The sequence below is a fragment of the Urocitellus parryii genome, chromosome Y (assembly GCF_045843805.1).
Source record: "Urocitellus parryii isolate mUroPar1 chromosome Y, mUroPar1.hap1, whole genome shotgun sequence".
In the NCBI taxonomy this organism is placed as follows: Eukaryota; Metazoa; Chordata; class Mammalia; order Rodentia; family Sciuridae; genus Urocitellus; species Urocitellus parryii.
This window is the reverse complement of record NC_135548.1, coordinates 49,256,026-49,280,818: the sequence shown is the minus strand read 5'-3', so window position 1 is coordinate 49,280,818 and position 24,793 is coordinate 49,256,026.

Sequence of the window (24,793 nt, the reverse complement as noted above, 5' to 3'; positions counted from 1 at the left end):
CCCATCATTTTAAACAATATTCCAAGTTCACTTTTTGTGTGTACGTGGGTTCTGGGGATTGAACCCAGGGCCTTGAGCCTGTGAGGCAAGTGACCTACCTGAGCTACACCCTCAGAGACCCCTGTAAAAGTATTTCCCCTTTGCCTCGGGGTCTAAGTTGCCAAGGCTGACCTCAAACGTTCCTCTTGCCTCAGCCTCCCTGGTGGCTGGCATGACAGGCATGCACCTGGGACTGTCACACTCAAGCCTGTGATGGGAACTCATGTGCATCTGTCCAGGGCTGAGCATGGTTAGGCAGAGCTGTGCTCCAGGCTCCCTGCAGGGCTGTGGAGGCTTCTGCTGCCCAGCAGCCCTGGTGCCATGGCCAGGGCTCCTCCCAGCCGAGGGCAGGCAGCTGCCCATTGCTGTAGGCTGACCTTATTTTCTTCTTATGGCACTCGTCCGTTCTCTGGAGTATGTTGTATGGTTTGTCCATTAGGAGTCTAACAGGTCCTCTAGAACCTTCAAACAATTAGTAATATTCCTGAACAGTAAGTGAGCGCGTGCAGAAATTGGGCTAATATTTTGGGAAGAACAATGTTGGATGATATATTCATGGCTTGAATATATCATCCAACATGAAGTTATATTTTATTACTTACAAAATAATAAAATAATGAAGCAATACCATGGGCTGAGCTAAAATAGATCCTTAGGATCTTAGGCATTCTGTAATAAATCTGTGTCACTTGAAGTATAGAGTTGATCGACTCTGAGTAATGAAACAGAAGTAAAGGTATCAAAGCCAATGATCATCTGTTTCCAATTTTCTGTGATTTGGTTCAAGTGGTAAAGTGGTGATATTTATTAATAATGGATCGAATAGGTTCATAATTGTTTTAGAGTACAATTAGATGCCTTCAAACTTTAGGCTACATGGGCACATTTGAGAACGGTTCCAGCCATTCTCTCATCCTTTGGGTCATTCCCCTCCTATGTCCTGTGAGACATTTTCTATGTGAGGCTTTAAGAAGAAGAAGAGAATATTCTGTAAAGAAAACCTTGTGATCTGTGCAGTATGAAGTTGAATGGATTCATTCAGAAATCAGAAATTCTATTGAAAGATATTTATTGGCATGAGCCAAATAAAACCTATTTTTAGGCATCCTGGTGAAGACAAGGTTTTATCTTTATGTCTCATTTTCTATGTTTTGTTGTTGTTGTTGTTGTTAGAATGAAATTCATATGTTGCCAGACCATTCTATCAGATGTGTAACTAGATGCCATTTAAATTACCCACTTTTACATGGTAGACAGTTTTTAATGAACACTGCCTGTCTGCACCTTTTTTAAAAACAGGACTGGGATCAGAAGCCCAAATACCAATGGTTAGCTGGAGCATATTTTTCATTTGGCCTATCTGTCAGTATTCCCTGAGGTCATCTGTGCAATCAGCTTCGTTACTCCTGCTCCCTCACTGGATTTCATAGAAACCATATGCTATGTATGAATCAGGGACACCAATCCCACAACATAGCATTCTTGGAATATCCAAAGTCCCACTTTTCACTTCGCCATGCCTGAGATCAGCAGTAATATTTATCAGCAAATGTGAGATTTTCAAAGATCCAATTCTATGTGCTCCTTTCTCATAGAGCCTTAGGCAGGGATATAGCATACATAAATATTAAGTAAAGTCCATAGTTTTTAAAATGTCATCCATTGAATAGTTGACACATGTCTGAGATACTTTTTATTTTGGAGGAGGTATTATTTAATAGGGAATTCCAACAGCTACCTAATAGTGAAATGAGAAGTCTTGCATCCATTTTATTTTGTTTCTGATGATTTTTATGAGTAAGGGTAAGATACTTCCTTGTTCTGATGCAGATGTTGCCCACTTTTGTGAATGGATGCGGGGTGTCACCTACTACTTGCATATCTGCATATTGGGCTTGACACTGCTATCGTACTTGGTAGTTGGCAAAAAGTCAATACTGAAGTTAAGCTCTTGTGTTCTAGCAGCAGAGCTGAAGATCCTTGATGTGCCACCTTCTGCAATCCATGCTGCTCTCTTCATGTTCCTTATTGACTTCCTGGTGATGAGCATCATGGTCTCTTGGTCTTGAGAATGGCCAAGCATTGCTCTGTGAATGTGGAAGATGGGCATGTGGAAGGCTCCAGGGAGGAGGGATCATTGAACATGTACTCGAATCCATGTGCCTGTTGAATGACCTGTTTTTTTATTTTTGGGTTTTAAGGGAGACACTGCCCTAAAACACTTCTGTGCAGCTGGGGATGCAGGCTTCTGCTTCACCTTGCAGGAAGCATTAACGAATCCTTTCCAGAAGACATGAGAAGAGAGAAGTGAGCCTCTGGTATCATGCAGGTTCCTTGCATTGCCCATGGGCTAGAAGAGAGAAGAGTTGCTTCTTGAGATTTGATCCCCTTTTTCCTGAAAAGTTCCACAGAGAGGTGAGTCCCCAGCATGTTTAGAAATCATTTCAGACACCTTTCTGGACGGAATTGAATCAGAGCCCCTGATGATGTGGAAGAGCTAAAGATGGGTTTGCTATGAATTTTCTATTTCATTCATCAGGGCCTGAGTCAAGTCAGTCATTGTGCTGTCAACACATGAGCTGCTGGTCAAATGTGAGGAAGTGGTCTTGCTTTATGAAAACACCACCCTGATTCAGTGAGCCAGAGGCAGCCTGCAGTCCCTGTTTTCCTGTAAAGGCAGATTGCTGTGGATGGCCTCTGGCCTCGTCATGCAGCCCTGCTCAGAGTAGGGGATTGAGGGACCAGGCAGGTCCCTAGTTCCTTTTGACCTTTATTGCCATTGGGCCACCCCAGGGTCCTTGGACTCTACCTGGTCTTCTGGCCTGGGTCAGGGGATGTGAGGTTTGGGATCCCCCTCTGTGGCAGGATCCCATCCCCCCAGCCACTTGAGGTCAGCACATCCTTCCCTAATTGTGTTAGAGTTGGAGACTTCTCCCACCCATCCTCATCCATGCTCATCCCACATTTTGTAGCTTGGCACCTGAGGACCTTTATTCATTGACTTAGTTGTTAGTGATGATGGTTACTAAGACTAAGTGACTCTTTCAAGTCACATCACTTGCATGGTAGGGCTAGAGCATGGATCTTCCTAATTGATTTCATGGGACTCTCTCATGGAAACTGTGACTGCTTCCTAAACACACACTCTACATTTGGAGTGTCAAAATTCTTGCCACTGCCTCCTTGGCAAGTGTATCTTGTCTTCTACGTGGGAATTTCACAAATATTTTCCTTTGGTTTGTGGAGGTCATGCAGAAGGGATTTCATTTGAAATAGCCCAAACAAGAAATACCAGTTGTCTTTTTCGCACATGGATGTGTGTAGTGAACACCCCTTTCTGTGTGCTTGCATGAGTTACTCCTTTGAATTTGTTGAAGAATGGTTGGCTGGGGAGCAAGTTAACGAGAGATGGATATCAATGGTTGTCAAGTATTCTGACGTGAAGAATGTATTGAGGATGTGAAGGCTTTTCTAGCCAGTTCCTATGGCTCAGTCAGGGATCAGTCAGAGGATTCTGTCTGGTAGACTCTTTGGCACAGATGTCAAAGTGGCCTGGTCTTACCCTGTCCAGGACTGAATGCTGAGCTTGAGTGGGAGCTTCTTGTCATTTCAAGCATTTCCATGAGTCTGTCCTCTGTTCTCTTGTATCCAAGTGGTTTCTAATAGGAAAGCAGAACAAAAATTGAAAGTATGGTGATTGATTATTTTTACCAATGTTATTTCAATCCACTTTGTTTAATACGAAATTACCTTTATGCTAGTAAGATTTCATATGTGAGGAAATAATGAAAATATTGGGGTTAGGGGATGAGAATATGCAAATCAAACATTTTTGAGCACCAAGACCCGTTTTTTGTTTTTGTTTTTGTTTTTGTTTTTAACTTAAATAATATTAAGTGCCAGAGGACCACCGCTGCCATTCAGCCTCAACAACCTCCAGGTCCAGCCTCCAGGTGGCCCATTTCACCAGGGTGTGTGGGACCACACTGTCCTGGGATGAGAGAACAGTACCCACGGATGTTGACATCTCACAGAGTAGATATTGCCAGTGACAGTAGGGAGCTATTGGCACATGAGGAAGGGAAGAGCTCTCAGGATGGGAAGAGGGGGCCGCTTCGAGACTCATTGGGTATGGCACGAGGCTGCTGGGTGTGGTGTTGGCCTGGGCCCACTGAGTGGGGCAGATCCGTGGTCTGTGTTTCTGTACCCTCCTCTGTAGCCTGTGTTGGCAGCAGATCAGGGAATTGCGATCAGAAGTGCTCCCAGTAACACAGGCACCAGCCCCCAGAGTGTGTGCCTATCCGTTTCCCCACCTGGCCTGACTTAGTGCCTGTCTTGCCTCAGGGCTGAGACCCTACAATCTCTGATGAGGGTGTCTGTGGTCCAGATCCAACCTGCATGGCCAACATGCTCAGACCTTCAGCTGGGTCCTAGGCTGCTGCAACCAAACTCTGTTAACTGGGTGGCCGACAACAGAGGAAGTGTCTTCCGTTGAGCTCCAGAGGCTCAACACAGTAGGTGTTGGGCTGTCCCAGTGCCATAACCCCTCCCAGGTTTCAAGGGGACTGTCTCCCCAACTCTCCCAGCCCTTGCCCACTCTCCTATTGCTGCCCACGATCTGTGGTTCCCATATGGGCATCCCGCCCTGGCTCCAACCTCACATATCCGGTATCCCCCAGTCTCCCTGGTATCTGGGTCCAGACTCTCCTCTTCCTACAAGAATATCAGATATTGGATTTGGTCCCAGTTGATGCTGTGTTCCATCATGTGAGCTCTTAGCTTCATCACTGTGCAAAGACTCTTTTCCCACACAAGTTCGCACGGCTTTTGGCTGGCTAAGAATTTTCAGGCGACACTTTTCTAATGAGTACACTTTCCTTCCTTCCGATCTCCCACCAGTGAGCATTCCTCGCACCCTTGTCCTAGTTCCTTTATGGCAGTTTCCCTCCTTATGGCTGAGAGGACCTAGTGACCCCTGAATTCACACGTTCTCCTTAATCACCAACACACTGCAGAATTCTCCAGGGGGCCATATATGCTCCTGGAAGTTGGTGTTGGAAATAGTTCTCCATCCATTAATCACTCCCTCACTCACTAATGTCCTTGTGTCCTTGAGAAAGGCTCTCCCTTTCCTGGTTTTCCTGAATAGAAATCCTCTTGCCTCTTGGGTGAATAGGGTTATGGGTTGTGCAGAGGGTGTTGGTCCACTGAGCATCTTAGAGACTGTCCTTTATGGAGCCTAATGATCCTCACTGGGGAATGAGGCCAGGGTCCTAACTGTGGTTAGTTAGAGAGGGAAAGAAGGACGAGGGAAACTCAGATGTCCCTTCATGGCCCCTGGAGTTAGAGGACTTACCCCTTTGCACCTGGGATCAGGAGACCTCATTTCCTCGAGGACACGCACACTCAGACGTTAATCTTGAGTGTGGGTTCCTTTCTGGGGTCCAGGGCTGTTGTTAGCCACCAGGAATGACAGTGCTCTCCATGCTGAGTGGAGCCATTTTTGCCAGGAAAGAGAGCCCATGGTCACGCCTTGTGCAAAGCATCCCACGCCAGGGGCTCCCATGCCTACATTCCTGTCCTGAAAGGAAGCCACTCAGAGTTAAGGTGGGTCCAACCACCTCCCATGTGTTCACTCATCACTGTGTTCCAGCAGTCACCCCAGTGAACAGTCCTGATGGGATTGGATGTGGCTCAGAATGTCACCCTCATGAGCTCTACCCTGCCACAGCTGCAGTTCTGCAGTGGGAGAAACTCAAAACCTCAAAACACATGCACATGAAAGAAAAGAGCAAGAGCCAGAGCCCAAACAGGCCAGGTGTGGCAAAGACAGCTGGAGTGCCTAGGTTGGGACTCAGAATTATGTCAGTGGGGTGGCATTGCTGCTGGCACCAGCATGATAACCGAGAGCCAGCCCTGCTCATTTTGGGGAGCAGTGTGTTGGGGAAGGCAGCAGAAATTGAGAGGCAGGATTGAGTTTGGCCCTAGGAGGAGGTTGGGTAAGAGGCCAGTGTGGGTTGGAGAGCCTGGGCAGATCGACAGAGGCCAGGGCACACCCCAAAGCCTGGAGACTGCACTTGATGTCCAGGGTTGTGAAACACCACTTCCCCTCTTACTCACAACTGAGAGCAAGGGGCATTGATGAGTTCAGTTTGTGTGCGGCTGCATCCAAGGTGGCTCGGCTAGGAACCTCTGTTTCCTTGACTCAGGAGGCTGGGAGTCCAGGCTCCACTGAGGCTCGGCTGGGAGGATCGGAGTCTGAGTTTATGCCTGTGTTCCCTGTAGGATCCATGTTGGCTGAGCCTCAGTGTTTTTGTAATGAGAGGATGGGTGACCGTCATGTCTTTATCACAGGACACACTTGCTAAATGGATTTGTTTGCTCTGAGGAGGAAAGAGAGAGGGGGGAGTGGTGCTGGAGACAGGGATGCAGACAGGGGTCATGGACTTGGCATAACTCAGTCTTGGAGGTGATATCCCATCACCTGTACCCACTTCAATTCCCATGAATCCAGAGGCTGAGCCCCCTTGAGGTGAGGGGTGAACCGGTTCTGGGCAGCAGGATGCTGTGGTACCTCGGAGTCTCTGTGAGACCCCAACACTAGACACACTTGGCCCTTTTGAAATCTTAGGAGAAGCCTTGGGAAGTTGTATGGCAGAGGGGAGCAGCCTCTGCATCTCAGTCCCCTCCAACTTGCCATGGTGTAGAGAGGGAACTGCAGCCACGATGGGACGGACATTGGCCATGTCCCTGTGTGGGACACAGGCCTGATTGAGTTAGGGTGCATTCTGTGTCTCTCCCTTTCTTGTGATTATCCCATCTCTACATTTGTGCTTTAGCCACCTGTGAGTCCCATCTCTGGTTTCAGAGAGAACAGAGGGTGTTATGGGCCAATAGACACAATAAACCCTAGAGATTAGATGCTACCCTACTTTCCAGAAAAGACTGGGCACACCATGAGTTGCACAATGATGGGACCAGGGTCCAAAAGCTGCTGAGAGGGAAGGACTGGTTGTGAATGCATTTTGAAGGCTCCAAGCTGGAACTCTAGTGGCACCAAGCAGGGCAGATGCTGGTGGGGATGTTTGGGTAGTTGTTGGTGAACACCTGCGCACCTGAGATGGGTAGGCATGGAGGAGAAATCGGCAGCCCATAGGGCTGTTGAAAGTGGTCTTATGTGAAAAGAGGCTCAGGTATGGGCACAGGAAATGACATCATTGCCTTGACAATGGATCAAACAGAACATGGAACCCTGGTATCCAGGCACCCACTTCACTGACCAAGCCATCTGAGCTCACTTGGTTGGAGCCACTGGAGGGAGAAGGATGTTCTCCTGTGGTTGCAGACAATGCCGAGCCTCAGGCTCCCAGGAATCTCAGGGGGGGCAACTAGCCCTTTTGTGGATACACTGGGTGAGGCTTCATCTTAGACGCCAGAGCCTCTGGCGATTGTCGCAGAGGAGCTCAAGAGTAACAGTGAGTAGCACAGGGCAGGTGAGCCCAGCAGGCCCTCTAGTCTGATCCCTGATGAATGGCCCAGGACTCCTATTCTGACTCTGTGTGTGTGTGTGTGTGTGTGTGTGTGTGTGTGTGTGTGTTTGTACTGATGGGAACTGTCCCATTGTGCTTTGACTCTAGTGTATTGGCACAAGTCATTTTTCTGTTTGTCACCATTTCCATTTTGAACCCACCATTCTTGGTCCCAACCCAGGGTGAAAATGATCAGAACACGGAGGAGCCCTTCAGGGTTCAGAGCCTTGAACCTTACAGGCAGGATCAGCTTAGGAATGAGCTCCTGCCTGTCATTTGTGGGAGGAACCAACATTTCAGCAGCAACATGGGGTTAATCTCCTGGGATTTCATCCCCAAGCAGCAGGTGCTGGATCTCTTGTTCCCAAAACAGCCACCTTCTTCAGTCTTTACTCCTGGTGCCACTCCACATCCTCCAAGGGGACAAGAACCTAAGGTTCTGGATGGATGTTGTAGAATGCCCACAGAGCCAACTGCCAGGCTGGGTGGGGTGCAGTTGCTGGGCTTTGCTGATGTTGTCATCCCCCACAGTTCTTGGAACCTTCTGTGGCAGTGGCATCCAGGACCCCAGCAGCTGTGAGTAGCAGCTCCTCACTGCTTCACTCCAGCGAGCAGGTGGAAGACAGCCGCGTTGTTCACGTCCTCCTAGAGGGACAGAGCCTGAGGGAGACAAAGCGCATCCCGGTAAGCCCGACAGCAGGGCTGCCTCCTGGGTGTCCACACAGTGGAAGGCAGGAGACACAGCCAACCCCAGGGCTATGGTGGGAAATAAAGAAGAGAGAGGTCCGTCTTAAGGGCTTGACCTGAGGAGGGAGAGCATCAGCATGCCCAGCTTCAGTGGTGAGTGGGCCTGTGTATTGTGGGTTTTCCAGGCCAGAAGTGCAGACGGAAGTGCTGTGGACAGATGAAGGCAGAGATATGTCCAGGGTGCAGGCTGCAGTGCCTAGAACTTGGTATTCTCAATGAGTGAAGTTGGAGCAGAGGAGGTGGCAGTGACTTGTCACATGTGTAGGAGGGGATGTGTTCCTGGTGTCAGGGAAGAGAACCTCCTTAGCATGACTAGGTGTAGGAATTTGGGGTCGGGATCACCTGGGGGGTCATGCCAAAGCTTCGGAATGTTAGGCTTTGCATGTATGTAAATACGGAGCTAATGGGTTCTTGGCAGAATTTCTATGGATGTGCAGTAGACACGCTAATGCTGCAGGTGTCCAGCTGCAGAGGAGACATGTTCAGTGACTGCCAGTGCTGAGTCAAGTACATCATTACAACCAGACCCGCACTGAGCTTACAGAGGCCAGGGCCTCTCAAAGCTATCATGAAGCACTCAAGTGCACACTCTTGTATCTGAGTCTGTTTTGTGTCGTGGCAGTCAGGACCCAAATTTTCAGTGCATCTGCCTCTTGCACCCACAAAAACAGCCTGCATCCCAGATCACACTTGGTGCGCAGATCCCTGGCCCATTGCTCTCATCTCAGTGAGATGAGAGTGTGTCTGTGCATAGGCAGTTTGGTCCTTTGACATGAGTGGAATGTGGCTCCCCAGGGGGAGGGGAGATGGCAGGTACAGGCAGATATTTGTACCAGGATTGTTCTAGTAGCACATTGCAAGAACCCAGGTGGTATATGGAGGACACACTCAGGTAGCAGGATAACAAGATTGTGCCCTTGTATATGTAGCTGATATTTCTCCTGAATGTTTGACCACAGTCTTCTGGGTAGCTCTTCTAAAAGCCATTCTCTGATGACATTTGTCCCACCCTGATCCAGGTGACCTTTCAGGAGACGGTGACAAGCCTCATCCGCAGGGCCTTGGACCAAAATTCGTTGCAGCATGAGGATGTGGACAACTTTGAGCTGCTGTATATGATGTCTGAGGATGAGAGTAAGTAGGACAATCAGACAGTGGGGAGACATGATCCACAGTGGGCTCAGGATAACTGACAGCCAAGAGAAAGTGGGCCTTGGCCCCAAAATACCAAAGTGTGATGGGCCTGGCGGAGACTCTCAGGGGTTGTGGGTGTTTTGTGGTATAATCCTTGAGTGCCACCTAACAATTCTCTCCACTTCGCTCTGCAGAAATCAAGGTCTCTGACCACTCACTCGTGTGTCTGTCCATGAATCTGGGAATACAATATTTCATCGTGAGGAAACGCCCCCAGGTCAAGGGAAAGGAGGTAAACACCTACCTTATTCAAGCTGTGCATGTGCTGCCATTCCACTCCGACCTGAGGAAATAAGAAGCCTCAGCAACTGGACATATTTGCTGGAAGCCCATAGAGCCAACTGACAGTCTGGGGTGGCTTTCTGTTTCTGGGTTTGCTGATGTTCCATCCCCCACAGTTCTCAGAATCAACCTGCAAGTCCTCCAGGCCGCTTTCCCACAAGCAGGTGGGAGACACCTGCTTAATTCGTGTCCACTTAGAAACACAAAGTCCAGAGATGGCCAAGAGTGTTCTGGTAAGCCTGGGAGCAGGGGTGTCCCGTGGTGCTTACACCTGGGTGGGGAGCAGACACTGGTCCAATACCATGGACTACTCATGCCCTCTTGAATTTGGAGCTTCTGGATGATCAGGAGGATAGATGGGAATCAAGAAGGGAGAGGTCAGTGTGAAGGGCTGGAGCTGAGATGAGCGAGTGCAGCAGCTTGTCCACTGCCATGTCTGAGGGAGTCTGTGTGTCAGGTGGCAGCATGCAGTCCAGAAGGGCAGGGACAGGTATGGGTGACAGATGAGAATAGGACAGGAACTAGGTTGCAGGTTCCCTTGTATGGGATGCTGACGTCTATGGAGGAGGACAGCAGTGTGAGGTTCTCCATGTTCCTTGAACAAGGAGCTGAGAGAGTCTCTCTGCAGAGTCGATATGGATGTGGAGCAAGCACACTAAATGTCCAGGTAACCCAATGACCACCCTTGCCGGATGAGGTGCCCTCCTACATCCCAGCCAGCACTGAGCCTCTGGAGGCCAGGAGCTCTCGTGGCTATCTTTCAGCTCTCCTGTGTGTGGTCATGTTCCTGGGTCTGTTTTTGGCCCTGGCAATCCAGACCAAAGCCTCTAGGTTTTGTGCCTAGGCCATTCCCAATGCCGCCTGCATCCTCGGGCAGACCTGGGATCTTGGAGGCTATTGTCCCATTCCTCCCAACTTGTGGGATGAGATTGCATCTGTATGCAGGTAGTGGGGTCCTTTCACTCCGAGAGGAGTGCAGCTCCACAAAAAGCAATGGCAGGCCCAGGAAGTCCTATGTACAAGGATTGGGCTAGTAGCCTGTGGGAAGAGCCCACACGATGAGCAGGAGGTCAGCCTCGGGTAGTAGGGTCATGGATGTTGCCCTTGTATTTAGAGTGGAGGTGCCTCCAGAATGCCCCTGCCCACTGTCCTTGAGTAGTCACTTCAAGGCCCATTTCCTGAAGGCCTGTCTCCCATGCTGCTCCAGGTGACCTGCCACGATAGGGCTCCTGTCGTCATCCGCAGCGCCCTCGACCTACACTTCCTTACTGAGGAGAATCCAGAGGATTATGAGCTGGGCCAAATCATCTCTCGCCGTCAGAGTAAGTGAGACAATCAGATAGCAGAGAGCAAGGGTCAGGATGTGGACTCAGGTCAACTCTTAGCAACAAAGAGTAGTCTCTGACCCCCAAGAACACTCCAACAGGTGTGTTGGGTTCGTGCACAAAGCCAACTGCACTTCTGCTGGTGGAAGGTCTTGAGGTCCAATGGTATACCCCGGTGGATATTGCAGCTCCCCACCAGGTGCCCTCCCCTGGACATGAACAGGCATCCAAAGCTGACATCTTTGAGGAGTGAGGAGGAAAGCCTCTCTCCAGGAGCAGTATGTTTTCATGGTCTGGGATAGGAGTGGTTTCAAAGGAACATGGGAATGCATGGGCTAAAGAGGGAACTGGCATTTTGTGGACTGAAGCAGTACTATTGAAAGCCTTCTGTGTGACCAAAAAACCACTGCCTGGGCAGAGCATTGCCAGGATTCTAGCAAGCAGTAACAGGATGAAATTGGGAAGAAAACACAGCCTGGGAGACAGCCTGAATCATCTGTTTTTGCCTAAATTCCATGGTCTTACGCACCTGAGTCCACTAGGCAAGGAGTGATCACAATAGCCAGGTTGTGATCCCTAACTAAAGTCAGATGAGGGCTTCCTGAGCACGTAGCCACAGAGCTCATCTGATAATAATGCCAGCGCTTTTTCGTTGGTTGGTTGGTTGGTTTTTGTGAGCCAAACACCACAGCAGCCATTATCCCAGCCTATGTACCCTGAAGACCACCATCCCTATGAGTTCTAGGATCACTTGTCTCCTATCTTAACCTACTGTTACGTTAGTAGAGTCTATGGAAGAGGAAGTCTGTCTGGGGCCTTGGTAGCCTAAGAAATTCATAGCAGAGATCTCCACATCCAACCCAGAAGGGATGGAGAACAGGCTCTAGGTTAGAGGAGGGCGACAGGAAACACATGTTCAGAGGAAGGAGAAGCGGCTGTTGTATTCCCCCACTCGGGGTCATGGCACCACTGGGCCATACGCCATGTTGGAGGGAAGCAGTCCCTTTGCTGGTCTTTGGAACCATTGTTCTCAGTAGGGCAGTATTTGGAATGTGGCCTCCATTCTCAGAAGCCTGGTTCACATGGAGGCGGGCTCCACCAACGCAGAAGCATGGCTCTAACGTGGTATCCGCGCTGGTCAGCCTGTCCTCACTGTGGCCATACTTGAGGAAAATAACTCAGAGGAGGAATCCTAGGCCTTTTTTCTCTGGGTTTCATAGCTTTCTCTTTGGTTGTGCACTGAGGCTGTCCATAAAGCTCTAGTGTGTGGCAGTGGAGAGCTCCTCAGCCCTTGCCACAAAGGCATAGACTGGGAGAGAGAGAACGAGGCTGGCAGAGAGGGAGAGAGAGAAAGATGGAGAGGGAGGACCTCTCCTTGGAGAATGAGGATTCAGTGGAGCCAACAGGAACAAGGTACTGTTGCCCAGGGCACAACCCTGTTTAGGTCTTACTCCAAGCATGCTCAACCTTTCTTCCAGTCCCTCCCACCCCCCAGTAGTGTATTCATCTTGAATGAGAATTTCATGTTGACATCAGAGCACTCACCATCCAATGCTTCCCTCCAAACCCACCTATGAAGATGGCTCATGTGGGGACTGAATCTTCGGCACAGGAGCCTTTTGTGGGAGATTTCAGATGCAAACCCTAGTGGTGTGCTTTGGCAGATGCAAGAGGACCTGAGATATTCTGGAGTCCAAAGCCTTCGGTAGGAACAGACATTAGGTCTGTTGAAGTGCTCTGCCTAGTTCTTCCTCAGGGAGGACTGTGGAGGCTGTCTTTGTTGGTATTGGTGCTGAATTGGAGAGCTCTCAGGTGTGTGGCTCTGGCCTTTTCTGGCAAAGGCTCTCAGATGTTGGTGTGTCCTAGGGAGCACCTCCTGAGTGCCACCTTCTTTTTGTACACCCCTCTCTCCCCAGAGCTGAGGATTCCAGCAGAGGCCAACGTATTTTATGCCAAGAATCCTCACAAAAAATCCAACTTTGTGCTGAGGAAAAGGAGCCTCTCCCAAAAGAATGATGGGTGGATCGAGCCTCAACCTCCCTCTCGTCCTGCAAAGAAGGCTCCTGCCCTCCTGAGGATGCTTGCAAAACCATTCTGTTGCTGTGTGCCTGGGCGGGGCTGAGGCAGCCCAGGAATATTTACATTGATTACTATTTTCTTCAAAGTTTGAATCTATAGTTTGCCATTGTCCTTGACCTTGTTTAGTAACACAGTTGTTACTCTATCCTGTATTTGTTGTTTCCATTAATATATTATTATTATTTTAAAATATATATGTTTTTGTTACCTGATCTACTGTGATGATTTGAGTATACTAAATGTAGCAGTGATTCCTAAAGGACACATCCAAACCAACAGGAAGGAATGTTTCATTCTATCAGCAAGAACTTTGGTTTTTAGGAGTTTGGCAGATGGCATTATCTGAGTCAGTTTTCCAATGGGGGCAATGAAGTATCAGCTATGATGGTACAAACACAAACAAAGACACACAAACACACACAAGAGCACACACACTCACTGAGAGATAGATAGACAGATGGAGTTGGTCTCTGCTGAAATACTTTGGAGACATGGTTCTGATTTCTCCCCTTTTGGAGTATTTTCAATTGCACAAGGTGTCTTGCAAATGAACCCATGTCTGAGGAAGACATGCATGTGTACTTCACATGCCACTTTTCACATAGCAGGAAGGTCATGTAATATTTTTCATGCAGCTGTCTTTTGACTGTGAACCATCCCATGAGGTCAGCTGTGGAATTTTCAACTTGTAGCATCACAATGGAGATCCACTCTTTGGATTTGGGGATATTTCCGATTTTCTTGATTCAGATTGGAATGATATATATATTAGTTTTTGATGAAAATTCTGCATTTGATGGTAATGAATGTCGTGCATCTAGGAATCTGTAGAGTGCAGACAATGAATGGATGCCTACTGTTGTCTAGACTGGTCTGAAAAGTCCTGTAGCATCTGAGCATGTGTGAGGGCTGTACAGGTCTTGCCAAAAGTCCAGGTCAGATGATCCTGCACAAAGCTGAACTCCTAGTGGTCTCCACAACAGTGTAAGGGCCAAGGAGAAACACACTTCCACACAGAAGTTGGGAAGCTACCTTATGAAGGTGATCATAGATACGGGATTATTAATATATCCAGGTTGGCATCTATTATTTTTTTAGCTTTTGACTTTCGCAGCTGTGGGCATCTTGACAACCATCAACTCCCTGTAAGCACAGACAACTCTATAAGAACCTGAGGATAAATTTCCCTGTGCATGTCCCCTTGTGAAACTGCTTAAGCACCGCCTGGTTTACACACAGGTGGAATTTCTAGGTCAAAGTGTGCATGTTTACTTCTTTGACTAAGCACTGCCAGGTGGCTCTTCTGCATAGCTCTACCTGTGGCCAGGATTGTATTATCTAGCTTTCTAACTTTTGCAGGTTGAGTAGATACATAGTGGGAGCACACTGTTTTTGTTGGTATTTTTCTTGGTATCTATTCTGATGCTTTTCACTGGGGGATTTTTTCCTGTGAAAATGGGCTTCCTCTACTTGACCTTATTTTCTTCTTTTTAAAATTTTTTCAATGTGACTTTTTAATTTTAGTTTTATTAAAGACATTGCCCCTTGCTTGCATAGTCTATATCTAAAGCACTAGTCCTTGCTCCAAGGCCCAGCTTGCTCTCAGCTGCCCCAGGAGGGGAACAGTCTTTGGCGGTAGACAAGAGACACCCCTGCAGGGGGCACAAGTGCTTTGGCCCTCTGGTGTCTTGCCAGCAGTGCTTCCCATGCTCACAGAGGGTTTCAGACACAGAGTCAATGGTCCAGGTGGTCTTTTGTTCAGTCTGATCTCAAATTGAGCTCCTCTGAGAGGTCATATTGAAGTCCTTGTGTGTACCTGATCCATCATTTTAAACAATATTCCAAGTTCACTTTTTGTGTGTACGTGGTTTCTGGGGATTGAACCCAGGGCCTTGAGCCTGTGAGGCAAGTGACCTACCTAAGCTACACCCTCAGAGACCCCTGTAAAAGTATTTCCCCTTTGCCTCGGGGTCTAAGTTGCCAAGGCTGACCTCAAACGTTCCTCTTGCCTCAGCCTCCCTGGTGGCTGGCATGACAGGCATGCACCTGGGACTGTCACACTCGAGCCTGTGATGGGAACTCATGTGCATCTGTCCAGGGCTGAGCATGGTTAGGCAGAGCTGTGCTCCAGGCTCCCTGCAGGGCTGTGGAGGCTTCTGCTGCCCAGCAGCCCTGGTGCCATGGCCAGGGCTCCTCCCAGCCGAGGGCAGGCAGCTGCCCATTGCTGTAGGCTGACCTTATTTTCTTCTTATGGCACTCGTCCGTTCTCTGGAGTATGTTGTATGGTTTGTCCATTAGGAGTCTAACAGGTCCTCTAGAACCTTCAAACAATTAGTAAAATTCCTGAACAGTAAGTGAGCGCGCACAGAAATTGGGCTAATATTTTGGGAAGAACAATGTTGGATGATACATTCATGGCTTGAATATATCATCCAACATGAAGTTATATTTTATTACTTACAAAATAATAAAATAATGAAGCAATACCATGGGCTGAGCTAAAGTAGATCCTTAGGATCTTAGGCATTCTGTAATAAATCTGTGTCACTTGAAGTATAGAGTTGATCGACTCTGAGTAATGAAACAGAAGTAAAGGTATCAAAGCCAATGATCATCTGTTTCCAATTTTCTGTGATTTGGTTCAAGTGGTAAAGTGGTGATATTTATTAATAATGGATCGAATAGGTTCATAATTGTTTTAGAGTACAATTAGATGCCTTCAAACTTTAGGCTACATGGGCACATTTGAGAACGGTTCCAGCCATTCTCTCATCCTTTGGGTCATTCCCCTCCTATGTCCTGTGAGACATTTTCTATGTGAGGCTTTAAGAAGAAGAAGAGAATATTCTGTAAAGAAAACCTTGTGATCTGTGCAGTATGAAGTTGAATGGATTCATTCAGAAATCAGAAATTCTATTGAAAGATATTTATTGGCATGAGCCAAATAAAACCTATTTTTAGGCATCCTGGTGAAGACAAGGTTTTATCTTTATGTCTCATTTTCTATGTTTTGTTGTTGTTGTTGTTGTTAGAATGAAATTCATATGTTGCCAGACCATTCTATCAGATGTGTAACTAGATGCCATTTAAATTACCCACTTTTACATGGTAGACAGTTTTTAATGAACACTGCCTGTCTGCACCTTTTTTAAAAACAGGACTGGGATCAGAAGCCCAAATACCAATGGTTAGCTGGAGCATATTTTTCATTTGGCCTATCTGTCAGTATTCCCTGAGGTCATCTGTGCAATCAGCTTCGTTACTCCTGCTCCCTCACTGGATTTCATAGAAACCATATGCTATGTATGAATCAGGGACACCAATCCCACAACATAGCATTCTTGGAATATCCAAAGTCCCACTTTTCACTTCGCCATGCCTGAGATCAGCAGTAATATTTATCAGCAAATGTGAGATTTTCAAAGATCCAATTCTATGTGCTCCTTTCTCATAGAGCCTTAGGCAGGGATATAGCATACATAAATATTAAGTAAAGTCCATAGTTTTTAAAATGTCATCCATTGAATAGTTGACACATGTCTGAGATACTTTTTATTTTGGAGGAGGTATTATTTAATAGGGAATTCCAACAGCTACCTAATAGTGAAATGAGAAGTCTTGCATCCATTTTATTTTGTTTCTGATGATTTTTATGAGTAAGGGTAAGATACTTCCTTGTTCTGATGCAGATGTTGCCCACTTTTGTGAATGGATGCGGGGTGTCACCTACTACTTGCATATCTGCATATTGGGCTTGACACTGCTATCGTACTTGGTAGTTGGCAAAAAGTCAATACTGAAGTTAAGCTCTTGTGTTCTAGCAGCAGAGCTGAAGATCCTTGATGTGCCACCTTCTGCAATCCATGCTGCTCTCTTCATGTTCCTTATTGACTTCCTGGTGATGAGCATCAAAGTCTCCTGGTCTTGAGAATGGCCAAGCATTGCTCTGTGAATGTGGAAGATGGGCATGTGGAAGGCTCCAGGGAGGAGGGATCATTGAACATGTACTCGAATCCATGTGCCTGTTGAATGACCTGTTTTTTTATTTTTGGGTTTTAAGGGAGACACTGCCCTAAAACACTTCTGTGCAGCTGGGGATGCAGGCTTCTGCTTCACCTTGCAGGAAGCATTAACGAATCCTTTCCAGAAGACATGAGAAGAGAGAAGTGAGCCTCTGGTATCATGCAGGTTCCTTGCATTGCCCATGGGCTAGAAGAGAGAAGAGTTGCTTCATGAGATTTGATCCCCTTTTTCCTGAAAAGTTCCACACAGAGGTGAGTCCCCAGCATGTTTAGAAATCATTTCAGACACCTTTCTGGACGGAATTGAATCAGAGCCCCTGATGATGTGGAAGAGCTAAAGATGGGTTTGCTATGAATTTTCTATTTCATTCATCAGGGCCTGAGTCAAGTCAGTCATTGTGCTGTCAACACATGAGCTGCTGGTCAAATGTGAGGAAGTGGTCTTGCTTTATGAAAACACCACCCTGATTCAGTGAGCCAGAGGCAGCCTGCAGTCCCTGTTTTCCTGTAAAGGCAGATTGCTGTGGATGGCCTCTGGCCTCGTCATGCAGCCCTGCTCAGAGTAGGGGATTGAGGGACCAGGCAGATCCCTAGTTCCTTTTGACCTTTATTGCCATTGGGCCACCCCAGGGTCCTTGGACTCTACCTGGTCTTCTGGCCTGGGTCAGGGGATGTGAGGTTTGGAAACCCCCTCTGTGGCAGGATCCCAGCCCCCCAGCCACTTGAGGTCAGCACATCCTTCCCTAATTGTGTTAGAGTTGGAGACTTCTCCCACCCATCCTCATCCATGCTCATCCCACATTTTGTAGCTTGGCACCTGAGGACCTTTATTCATTGACTTAGTTGTTAGTGATGATGGTTACTAAGACTAAGTGACTCTTTCAAGTCACATCACTTGCATGGTAGGGCTAGAGCATGGATCTTCCTAATTGATTTCATGGGACTCTCTCATGGAAACTGTGACTGCTTCCTAAACACACACTCTACATTTGGAGTGTCAAAATTCTTGCCACTGCCTCCTTGGCAAGTGTATCTTGTCTTCTACGTGGGAATTTCACAAATATTTTCCTTTGGTTTGTGGAGGTCATGCAGAAGGGATTTCATTTGAAATAGCCAAAACAAGAAATACCAGTTGTCTTTTTCGCACATGGATGTGTGTAGTGAACACCCCTTTCTGTGTGCTTGCATGGGTTACTCCTTTGAATTTGTTGAAGAATGGTTGGCTGGGGAGCAAGTTAACGAGAGATGGATATCAATGGTTGTCAAGTATTCTGACGTGAAGAATGTATTGAGGATGTGAAGGCTTTTCTAGCCAGTTCCTATGGCTCAGTCAGGGATCAGTCAGAAGATTCTGTCTGGTAGACTCTTTGGCACAGATGTCAAAGTGGCCTGGTCTTACCCTGTCCAGGACTGAATGCTGAGCTTGAGTGGGAGCTTCTTGTCATTTCAAGCATTTCCATGAGTCTGTCCTCTGTTCTCTTGTATCCAAGTGGTTTCAAATAGGAAAGCAGAACAAAAATTGAAAGTATGGTGATTGATTATTTTTACCAATGTTATTTCAATCCACTTTGTTTAATACGAAATTACCTTTATGCTAGTAAGACTTCATATGTGAGGAAATAATGAAAATATTGGGGTTAGGGGATGAGAATATGCAAATCAAACATTTTTGAGCACCAAGACCCGTTTTTTGTTTTTGTTTTTGTTTTTTTTTTTAACTTAAATAATATTAAGTGCCAGAGGACCACCGCTGCCATTCAGCCTCAACAACCTCCAGGTCCAGCCTCCAGGTGGCCCATTTCACCAGGGTGTGTGGGACCACACTGTCCTGGGATGAGAGAACAGTACCCACGGATGTTGACATCTCACAGAGTAGATATTGCCAGTGACAGTAGGGAGCTATTGGCACATGAGGAAGGGAAGAGCTCTCAGGATGGGAAGAGGGGGCCGCTTCGAGACTCATTGGGTATGGCACGAGGCTGCTGGGTGTGGTGTTGGCCTGGGCCCACTGAGTGGGGCAGATCCGTGGTCTGTGTTTCTGTACCCTCCTCTGTAGCCTGTGTTGGCAGCAGATCAGGGAATTGCGATCAGAAGTGCTCCCAGTAACACAGGCACCAGCCCCCAGAGTGTGTGCCTATCCGTTTCCCCACCTGGCCTGACTTAGTGCCTGTCTTGCCTCAGGGCTGAGACCCTACAATCTCTGATGAGGGTGTCTGTGGTCCAGATCCAACCTGCATGGCCAACATGCTCAGACCTTCAGCTGGGTCCTAGGCTGCTGCAACCAAACTCTGTTAACTGGGTGGCCGACAACAGAGGAAGTGTCTTCCGTTGAGCTCCAGAGGCTCAACACAGTAGGTGTTGGGCTGTCCCAGTGCCATAACCCCTCCCAGGTTTCAAGGGGACTGTCTCCCCAACTCTCCCAGCCCTTGCCCACTCTCCTATTGCTGCCCACGATCTGTGGTTCCCATATGGGCATCCCGCCCTGGCTCCAACCTCACATATCCGGTATCCCCCAGTCTCCCTGGTATCTGGGTCCAGACTCTCCTCTTCCTACAAGAATATCAGATATTGGATTTGGTCCCAGTTGATGCTGTGTTCCATCATGTGAGCTCTTAGCTTCATCACTGTGCAAAGACTCTTTTCCCACACAAGTTCGCACGGCTTTTGGCTGGCTAAGAATTTTCAGGCGACACTTTTCTAATGAGTACACTTTCCTTCCTTCCGATCTCCCACCAGTGAGCATTCCTCGCACCCTTGTCCTAGTTCCTTTATGGCAGTTTCCCTCCTTATGGCTGAGAGGACCTAGTGACCCCTGAATTCACACGTTCTCCTTAATCACCAACACACTGCAGAATTCTCCAGGGGGCCATATATGCTCCTGGAAGTTGGTGTTGGAAATAGTTCTCCATCCATTAATCACTCCCTCACTCACTAATGTCCTTGTGTCCTTGAGAAAGGCTCTCCCTTTCCTGGTTTTCCTGAATAGAAATCCTCTTGCCTCTTGGGTGAATAGGGTTATGGGTTGTGCAGAGGGTGTTGGTCCACTGAGCATCTTAGAGACTGTCCTTTATGGAGCCTAATGATCCTCACTGGGGAATGAGGCCAGGGTCCTAACTGTGGTTAGTTAGAGAGGGAAAGAAGGACGAGGGAAACTCAGATGTCCCTTCATGGCCCCTGGAGTTAGAGGACTTACCCCTTTGCACCTGGGATCAGGAGACCTCATTTCCTCGAGGACACGCACACTCAGACGTTAATCTTGAGTGTGGGTTCCTTTCTGGGGTCCAGGGCTGTTGTTAGCCACCAGGAATGACAGTGCTCTCCATGCTGAGTGGAGCCATTTTTGCCAGGAAAGAGAGCCCATGGTCACGCCTTGTGCAAAGCATCCCACGCCAGGGGCTCCCATGCCTACATTCCTGTCCTGAAAGGAAGCCACTCAGAGGCAAGGTGGGTCCAACCACCTCCCATGTGTTCACTCATCACTGTGTTCCAGCAGTCACCCCAGTGAACAGTCCTGATGGGATTGGATGTGGCTCAGAATGTCACCCTCATGAGCTCTACCCTGCCACAGCTGCAGTTCTGCAGTGGGAGAAACTCAAAACCTCAAAACACATGCACATGAAAGAAAAGAGCAAGAGCCAGAGCCCAAACAGGCCAGGTGTGGCAAAGACAGCTGGAGTGCCTAGGTTGGGACTCAGAATTATGTCAGTGGGGTGGCATTGCTGCTGGCACCAGCATGATAACCGAGAGCCAGCCCTGCTCATTTTGGGGAGCAGTGTGTTGGGGAAGGCAGCAGAAATTGAGAGGCAGGATTGAGTTTGGCCCTAGGAGGAGGTTGGGTAAGAGGCCAGTGTGGGTTGGAGAGCCTGGGCAGATAGACAGAGGCCAGGGCACACCCCAAAGCCTGGAGACTGCACTTGATGTCCAGGGTTGTGAAACACCACTTCCCCTCTTACTCACAACTGAGAGCAAGGGGCATTGATGAGTTCAGTTTGTGTGCGGCTGCATCCAAGGTGGCTCGGCTAGGAACCTCTGTTTCCTTGACTCAGGAGGCTGGGAGTCCAGGCTCCACTGAGGCTCGGCTGGGAGGATCGGAGTCTGAGTTTATGCCTGTGTTCCCTGTAGGATCCATGTTGGCTGAGCCTCAGTGTTTTTGTAATGAGAGGATGGGTGACCGTCATGTCTTTATCACAGGACACACTTGCTAAATGGATTTGTTTGCTCTGAGGAGGAAAGAGAGAGGGGGGAGTGGTGCTGGAGACAGGGATGCAGACAGGGGTCATGGACTTGGCATAACTCAGTCTTGGAGGTGATATCCCATCACCTGTACCCACTTCAATTCCCATGAATCCAGAGGCTGAGCCCCCTTGAGGTGAGGGGTGAACCGGTTCTGGGCAGCAGGATGCTGTGGTACCTCGGAGTCTCTGTGAGACCCCAACACTAGACACACTTGGCCCTTTTGAAATCTTAGGAGAAGCCTTGGGAAGTTGTATGGCAGAGGGGAGCAGCCTCTGCATCTCAGTCCCCTCCAACTTGCCATGGTGTAGAGAGGGAACTGCAGCCACGATGGGACGGACATTGGCCATGTCCCTGTGTGGGACACAGGCCTGATTGAGTTAGGGTGCATTCTTTGTCTCTCCCTTTCTTGTGAATATCCCATCTCTACATTTGTGCTTTAGCCACCTGTGAGTCCCATCTCTGGTTTCAGAGAGAACAGAGGGTGTTATGGGCCAATAGACACAATAAACCCTAGAGATTAGATGCTACCCTACTTTCCAGAAAAGTCTGGGCACACCATGAGTTGCACAATGATGGGACCAGGGTCCAAAAGCTGCTGAGAGGGAAGGACTGGTTGTGAATGCATTTTTGAAGGCTCCAAGCTGGAACTCTAGTGGCACCAAGCAGGGCAGATGCTTGTGGGGATGTTTGGGTAGTTGTTGGTGAACACCTGCGCACCTGAGATGGGTAGGCATGGAGGAGAAATCGGCAGCCCATAGGGCTGTTGAAAGTGGTCTTATGTGAAAAGAGGCTCAGGTATGGGCACAGGAAATGACATCATTGCCTTGACAATGGATCAAACAGAACATGGAACCCTGGTATCCAGGCACCCACTTCACTGACCAAGCCATCCGAGCTCACTTGGTTGGAGCCACTGGAGGGAGAAGGATGTTCTACTGTGGTTGCAGACAATGCCGAGCCTCAGGCTCCCAGGAATCTCAGGGGGGGCAACTAGCCCTTTTGTGGATACACTGGGTGAGGCTTCATCTTAGATGCCAGAGCCTCTGGCGATTGTCACAGAGGAGCTCAAGAGTAACAGTGAGTAGCACAGGGCAGGTGAGCCCAGCAGGCCCTCTAGTCTGATCCCTGATGAATGGCCCAGGACTCCTATTCTGACTCTGTGTGTGTGTGTGTGTGTGTGTGTGTGTGTGTGTGTGTGTGTGTGTTTGTACTGATGGGAACTGTCCCATTGTGCTTTGACTCTAGTGTATTGGCACAAGTCATTTTTCTGTTTGTCACCATTTCCATTTTGAACCCACCATTCTTGGTCCCAACCCAGTGTGAAAATGATCAGAACACGGAGGAGCCCTTCAGGGTTCAGAGCCTTGAACCTTACAGGCAGGACCAGCTTAGGAATGAGCTCCTGCCTGTCATTTGTGGGAGGAACCTACATTTCAGCAGCAACATGGGGTTAATCTCCTGGGATTTCATCCCCACCCAGCAGGTGCTGGATCTCTTGTTCCCAAAACAGCCACCTTCTTCAGTCTTTACTCCTGGTGCCACTTCACATCCTCCAAGGGGACAAGAACCTCAGGTTCTGGATGGATGTTGTAGAATGCCCACAGAGCCAACTGCCAGGCTGGGTGGGGTGCAGTTGCTGGGCTTTGCTGATGTTGTCATCCCCCACAGTTCTTGGAACCTTCTGTGGCAGTGGCATCCAGGACCCCAGCAGCTGTGAGTAGCAGCTCCTCACTGCTTCACTCCAGCGAGCAGGTGGAAGACAGCCGCGTTGTTCACGTCCTCCTAGAGGGACAGAGCCTGAGGGAGACAAAGCGCATCCCGGTAAGCCCGACAGCAGGGCTGCCTCCTGGGTGTCCACACAGTGGAAGGCAGGAGACACAGCCAACCCCAGGCTATGGTGGGAAATAAAGAAGAGAGAGGTCCGTCTTAAGGGCTTGACCTGAGGAGGGAGAGCATCAGCATGCCCAGCTTCAGTGGTGAGTGGGCCTGTGTATTGTGGGTTTTGCAGGCCAGAAGTGCAGACGGAAGTGCTGTGGACAGATGAAGGCAGAGATATGTCCAGGGTGCAGGCTGCAGTGCCTAGAACTTGGTATTCTCAATGAGTGAAGTTGGAGCAGAGGAGGTGGCAGTGACTTGTCACATGTGTAGGAGGGGATGTGTTCCTGGTGGCAGGGAAGAGAACCTCCTTAGCATGACTAGGTGTAGGAATTTGGGGTCGGGATCACCTGGGGGGTCATGCCAAAGCTTCGGAATGTTAGGCTTTGCATGTAGGTAAATACGGAGCTAAAGGGGTTCTTGGCAGAATTTCTATGGATGTGCAGTAGACACGCTAATGCTGCAGGTGTCCAGCTGCAGAGGAGACATGTTCAGTGACTGCCAGTGCTGAGTCAAGTACATCATTACAACCAGACCCGCACCGAGCTTCCAGAGGCCAGGGCCTCTCAAAGCTATCATGAAGCACTCAAGTGCACACTCTTGTATCTGAGTCTGTTTTGTGTCGTGGCAGTCAGGACCCAAGTTTTCAGTGCATCTGCCTCTTCCACCCACAAAGGCAGCCTGCATCCCAGATCACACTTGGTGCGCAGATCCCTGGCCCATTGCTCTCATCTCAGTGAGATGAGAGTGTGTCTGTGCATAGGCAGTTTGGTCCTTTGACATGAGTGGAATGTGGCTCCCCAGGGGGAGGGGAGATGGCAGGTACGGGCAGATATTTGTACCAGGATTGTTCTAGTAGCACATTGCAAGAACCCAGGTGGTATATGGAGGACACACTCAGGTAGCAGGATAACAAGATTGTGCCCTTGTATATGTAGCTGAGATTTCTCCTGAATGTTTGACCACAGTCTTCTGGGTAGCTCTTCTAAAAGCCATTCTCTGATGACATTTGTCCCACCCTGATCCAGGTGACCTTTCAGGAGACGGTGACAAGCCTCATCCGCAGGGCCTTGGACCAAAATTTGTTGCAGCATGAGGATGTGGACAACTTTGAGCTGCTGTATATGATGTCTGAGGATGAGAGTAAGTAGGACAATCAGACAGTGGGGAGACATGATCCACAGTGGGCTCAGGATAACTGACAGCCAAGAGAAAGTGGGCCTTGGCCCCAAAATACCAAAGTGTGATGGGCCTGGCGGAGACTCTCAGGGGTTGTGGGTGTTTTGTGGTACAATCCTTGAGTGCCACCTAACAATTCTCTCCACTTCGCTCTGCAGAAATCAAGGTCTCTGACCACTCACTCGTGTGTCTGTCCATGAATCTGGGAATACAATCTTTCATCGTGAGGAAACGCCCCCAGGTCAAGGGAAAGGAGGTAAACACCTACCTTATTCAAGCTGTGCAT